We start from the raw sequence: 6,582 nt of genomic DNA, 5'->3' as shown, positions 1-6,582 counted from the left end.
CAAATTGTAGCTGGAATCCTGATCCCTGCAAGTCAGGACAGTGGGCTGCACCCTTGGTGACAGTGTTGAAGCCGGATGGCACAGTGAGACTCTGCGGTAGCTACAACCTAACCGTAAACAGCGCCAGTCACTTGGACCAATGTACACTGCCCAAAGTGGAGGAGCTTCTCACCCAACTTGCTGGGGTCACAAGTTCACCACAATCGGCCTGGAACAGGGGTACTTGCATATTCCGTTGTCTGAGTCAAGCCAAGACTACACAGTGGTCAACACGCACAAAGGTCTTTCTAAAGCGACCAGGCTGATGTATGGAGTTAGTAGCGGTCCTGCTGTCTTCCAGCGCCGCATCGAAACCCGGCTAGCTGGCATCTCAAACAGCATGGTGTTTCTTGATGATATTTGTGTCACAGGCCCGAGCGACGCTGTACATCTCGCTAACTTGGAGGAAGCACTGAGGCGACTGGATCAGGAGAACCTGAGAATTAACCAAAGAGAGTGCCGGTGGTTCCTGCCAGAGGTCTCCTACCTCGGGCTGCGGATCGACAAGGAATGTCTGCACCCAACAGAACAAAAGGTGGCAGCTGTGCGAGACGCCCCAGATCCTGAAAACGTCGGACAACTGAGGACGTATCTCGGCATGCTGAACCACTACAACCGCTTCTGCCCGAAGCTGAGTGCGGTTGCTGCACCGTTGTATACACTCCTGAGGAAGGACGTGGAGTGGCGATGGGGCGCAGAGCAGCGGGACGCCTTCAGGGCAACGGAGGTTCTTTTCTCAGAGGCTCCCTGTCTCGCACACTTCGACAGTAATGCACCAGTCATCGTGTCAGCAGATGCCAACTCCTATGGCCTAAGAGCTGTGTTGTCTCAGATGACACCAGAAGGAGGACGCCCAATCGCCTTTGCCTCCCGCACTCTGAACCAAGCTGAAAAGAACTAAAGTCAGATTGACCGTGAAGGTCGAAGGACTGGCTCTGGTCTTCGCCGTCAAGCGGTTCCACAGCTTCGTGTATGGAAGACCTTTCACGCTCAGAACTGACCACAAGCCGCTCCTGGGGCTCCTCGCGAAAACCAAGAACCTGCCAGAAGTCGTCCCACCACGCATGATGAGATGGAAGGTCACGCTGGACGCCTACCAACACCACCTGGTACACGTCCCCGGCACTGCAGGGCAGCATGCAGCAGCAGACGCCCTCAGCCGCCTGCCAACCTCGGAAACGGTGGCAGAGGCTGCAGTAGCTCCGCTCATGGAAGTCATCCGGATGCATGAAGCTGTTGATGGACTGGTAACTGTGGACGCTGTTCGAGAATGGACCAGAAGAGATGCCGTTCTCTTTGAAGTTCTGCACCACACCCGGTACTGATGGCCCAAGTCATCAGAGGTGTCGCCAGCTCTCCTGCCGTACCAGTGCCGAAATGCCGAACTGAGTATCCAGGACGGTTGCTTGCTCTGGGGATGCCGAGTGGTGATGCCACCACGGTGCCGCCAAAAGGCACTCGAAGCTCCTTCGTGAAGGGCATCCCGGCATTTGCTCCAGGAAACGTCGTGCCCGCAGTCAGATCTGGTGGCCTGGGATGGACTCAGACATTGCCGAGCTCACCAAAGTTTGTGATGCGTGCGAGCTACACCAGAAAGCAGCGTCTAAAGTGCCCTCTCAACCATGGAGATACCCAGACGCTCCGTAGGACAGAGCACATGTTGACTTCGCTGGCCCTGTAGAAGGCGAGATGCTTCTGATTGTGGCGAATGCGTACAGCAAGTGGCCAGACGTCTGGACAACCAACTACGTCAGCACGAGATCAACCGTAAACCACCTACGGGTTGCCTTCGCCACGCATGGAATCCCCACAGTGATCGTGAGCGACGACAGTGGCTGCTTCACTAGTAAAGAGTTGAGCGACTCCACAAGCGCCAACGGCATCCGCCATGTCTTAACCCCTCCGCTTCACCCTGAGTCTAATGGTCAAGCGGAAAACATGGTGAAGCTCGTGAAAACCGGAATCAAGAAGCAACACCCCGCTCCTCTGCTCACGAAGCTTCGGAGCTGGTTGTTCCAGTACAGGAATGCGCCACATGCAGCAACAGGGAAAGCCCGAGCAGAGATGCTGTTCAAACGCGCTCCAGAAACGCACCTGACGCTGCTCCACCCGTCGGAGGAGAGGCAGTACCGCAGCAGCACAGCGAGTGGTTCTGTCAACAGATCGTTCCGTACGGGAGACCCAGCCTTCATCACAGAAGTGACTGGCTCGGCCTATAAGTGGCTCCCAGGAACCGTGCTGGATGTCTGCGGACCGTCTTGCCAGGTTCTGTTGCAAGATGGCCGTCAGTTCCGTCGTCACTTCGATCACATCCGTCCCCGTTATACGTCTGGAGAGGATGGACTGCTCGAAACAGAGAAGCACTTCGCGCCTGGTAGCCTAACTTCGCAGCCGTTCGTGCCTGTGCCCAGGAACGTGACGGCACCACAGCAGACTGACAGCAAGCCAGCGACGTTCGCTCCGTCCGCGGAAGCTGTCAACCAGCCAGCGACGTCCGCTCATCCGCGGAAGCTGAAACAAGCCTCCCGCAGCCCAGTGGCGCGCGAACGACGGAAACAGCCGATCAGGTTCCGCCGCCTGCTCGTCCGGTACGCAACCAGCGCTCGCCAAGGCGCATGGACTTATACAATGTACCGCTAAGCTAGTTTTTGCCAAGAAGGGAGGAGTTGTGGTACTTTGGCGCAGCGAAGTACGGCAGTGTTTCAGCATCTTTCGCTGCGCTGTTTGGAAATATAACGAACTCACGAGTGGATTGTGATGCGCCAAGCCACGTGTACTGCATTGTGCCTAAAAGCCTGTCCAGCCAATAAACTCCCATCGTTCTGCACTGAGCGTATATACAACAATCACGAAATCCATCTTCTCACTCCGAACCATTTCGATCCTAATCATAAACTTTCGGCCGCCGGGCTCGCATCTCCAGTGGATGTATGGTTAGCGTGCTGGTCTCTCACGCGGTAAGCCCGGGTTCCAATGTTCATGACGCCCGCTGTTAAGTGGGCGGCTTCATTGTCTATCGGCGTGACATAAGGATACCAACTCGTTCCACTTCTAAGCGGAATGAATTCTAGATAGGACTTCACACCAGACAGCGCCGTAGTTTCTAATGCTAGGGCGAGGGAGTCCACACCCAACAGAGATATTGAGGATCTCGTGAAGGTTGGCCGTAAATTTAACTGAGTGTGACACACTGAACAGTCAGTGGAAATGACGCATACGACGGCGGAGGCATGAATAATTACGTTCGGCCGTTGCGCGTAAAAATTCATCGGCGCGTATTCGACTGCTGTTCAAAGGCGAAGGCACCAAGGCCAATGGGAACCTAAGCGGTCATGGGTGCCGCAGGAGACCAACACAGTGGCTCCCGTCAACAAGTATAGGGTCCTCAGAGCGAGCAAAAAGAACTCAAGACCAACGTGGTGGGCCCCTAAACGATCGATGGTGCCTCGACAGGCTGACCTATGAAGCCCCGGTCAGAGCAAAGGACCCTCCGAACAAAGAGAAATTATTCAAGTCTATAAATTAATACACCTGTGCAATCAAGAGAACACGGGCAGGTTAACAACACGAGTCTCGATGGGAGTAAAAAGTCAGCCGCAAATAAGACCAAAGGGAGAGAGCCCTCGATCAAAGTAGAGGGCCCCTGACCATCGAGCGTCTCCGTGCCTTACCGTGCAAGAGCCCTAGCAACGGCATAAGGCCCTTCAAGCAAGTAGAAAGTACCTGAGATTTATATGAAGGACCTCTGAGCATCTGAATGTACTCTGGAGTATGCGGCCCCGGAAAATTGTACGTAGCCTTTCGGGCGAATGGGAAGAATCCGTGGAGGAAAACCTGATTGATCAACAGTGCTCAAGAATGAAGGCAGATAGCGTCCCAACAGCATATTGGGCGCTACGAAAAGAATGGGAAGAGATCAAGGGTAGCGTGAAAAGCTCCTTAGCGATCAAATTGACGCAGCAAGTGGACATATGGGGACCAACATATAGGCAACAACAACAAGTGGACATATAGGCAACCAGCAGCGTAATACCTCTAGACAGCGTAATGAGCCCCAAAATTTCCCCTAATCAACACTCTTTCAATCAGCGAAGAATGAACTTTGTTTACTTATGAACTTGGTACTTTTGCTAGCGATGGTTCTTGGTCATCTGTAGGCCCAAATGGATTCAATTTTGTTGTGCGTTTGTTGTAAGGAAACTGCGTCCGTCCAGCCGGTTATGGGCCCCTTCGGAGCCTTTAGGTTCCCTCGGCATGGTCCATGGGACATGGTCCTGTGCTTCCCCCCCCCCCCCTCACCCTCTGCATCGGCCACCGTCCCGAGCAGCTGAATAAATGGGGCCCGCTAAAACATACGGCCATCCACTCAAATAAGAAATGCTCACGACGCAATGTGTAGGGTTTTGAACGATCGAGTACGCCAGAACAGGTTAACATATAGGGCCCCCGTCAGGAGCTTGTGGTCCTCCATTCAAATAGGAATTATTCAATACCCAATGTAGAGGGCCTCCGAATGATCGAGTGTGCCCGAGCAGGTTAACAAATAGGGCTTCCAACAAGAGCGTAAGGCCCTCCATTTGAATGGGAAGCGCTGAAGATCCTGAGTAAATGACTCCAGAATGATGTGATGTGCCCAAGTAGCGTATCAGAAGGGGCCCGACAAGATCTTAGAGCCCTCCATCCAAATAAGAAGTACTCAAAACCCAGTGCGGAGAGCCCCCGAAAGATGGAGTATACCCGAGCAGATTATCAGATGACCCAGACAGGAGTGTAGGGCCCTAAATTCAAACACCAAGACCCAATATATAGGGCCCGGAACAATCCAATGTGGCCGAAGCGGCGAACAGATGGGGTCCCCGACAAATGTGTAGGTCTCTCCATTCAGATAGGAAGTACCCAAGAAACAATGTGAAGGGCCCCCGGATATTCGAGTGCGCCGCAGTTGGCTAACAGACGGGGCTCCGCCAGGAGTGTAGGGTCTTCCGTTGAAATGTGAATTACCCACGGCACGATGTAGAAGGCCCCGAATAACCGAGTGCGCCAGAGAATGTTAAGAGATAGGGCCCCCGAAAGAGCGGAGGACACTCCTTTAAAGAAAGAAGTACCCAAAACCAGACGTGGAGGTCCCCCACGATCGAATGGGCCCAAGCATCTTATCAGATGGGGCCCCGACAGGAGCTTAAGGCCTTCCATTCAAATAATATTTATATAAAACCCCATGCAGAAGGCCCCGAAAGATGGAGTGTACCTAAACAGGTTATCAGATGACCCCAATACGGGCAGAGGGCCCTAAATTCAAACACTGAGAACCAATGTGCAGGGCCCGCCAGCAATCCAGCGTGGGCGAGGAGGCGAACAGAGCGGGCCCCAGACAAGTGCGTAGGGTCCCATTCAAACAGCACGTGTCTAAGGCCCAATATAGAGGGCTCCCCGGACGATCGAATGTGCCCGATCAGGTTATCACATAGCCCCCCCCCCCCGCGCACAGAAGCGTAGACTCCCCATTCAGAAAAGAAGTACCAAAACCTAATGTAGACGGTCCCCGAACGGCTGAGTGTGCCCAAGCAGGCCATTAGATGGGCCCTCGACAAGAGTGTAGGGCCCTAAGCAAGTGACAGAGAACTGGAAACGCCCTACGTAGAGGCCCATGGACATATCGCAAGTGTGTCGGTAGGTTCACCGATACCCCCGTAAAGGGCCCCTGAGCAGCCGAGAGTACCCCGGCAGATTAAGGCATGGGACTCTGGCTACCGCTCACAGAGCCTTTCTGGCGAATGGAGATAACCCGTGGAAGGGCCCGTGATTGACAAAAGTTCCTCGGCACGCTAACAGAAAGGGCCCCAACAACAGCTCAGGGCCCTCTGAGCAAATGCAAAGAAATAAGGGACAACGTGGGATGCTCCTAAACGACCGAAATGAACCTACAAGGGACATATAGGTCCCCTGGAAACAGCATGGGCCCCTAGACGGTGTAATGGGGCTTAAAATTTCCAGTTCACAACTTTTCCAATTATTGAAAAAATTGAGTAATTTTTGGGACTTCTCATAGGCCCATCACTTTCACTTGCAGCTGTTCTTGATGGCCTTAAAGTCCAATATACCCAGTTTTGTTGCGTTTTGTGTTTTAAAAAAACTGCATCTGTTCGGCCGGCTACCGGCCCCCCGGAGCAAGTGGGTCCCTTCGGAGTCCAAGGGGGGGGGGGGGTGCACGCCCCGTGGCCCCCTCTCTAGATCCGCCCCTGCTTGTTACCGTACGTTTTGAGGATACTTTTGTTATTTTCCACTTGTTTGCCCCTCCCCCGAACTCAGTTTGCCCTTGACGTCGGACTGCCGAGAGGAGAGAGCGATTGATTCTAAGCCTGAAGTGTCATTCATGTGACCACGACGAAATCTCAAATGGGAGCACCGTAAATCCGATATGAGACCCGAAGGACTGGCTAAAGATCATTGAGGGCGCGCGCGTCGGACCCTCAAATACCAGCCAGAGGGCCCGTTGCTCCGATTGGGCCCCGACCTGGGCCTGGTAACCCATTTCCCAAGCAG

Source organism: Pollicipes pollicipes, unplaced genomic scaffold (genome assembly GCF_011947565.3).
Source record: "Pollicipes pollicipes isolate AB1234 unplaced genomic scaffold, Ppol_2.1 Scaffold_6138;HRSCAF=7277_pilon_pilon_pilon, whole genome shotgun sequence".
In the NCBI taxonomy this organism is placed as follows: Eukaryota; Metazoa; Arthropoda; class Thecostraca; order Pollicipedomorpha; family Pollicipedidae; genus Pollicipes; species Pollicipes pollicipes.
The sequence above is the reverse complement of the archived record's forward strand: the minus strand, read 5'-3'. Positions refer to the sequence as shown.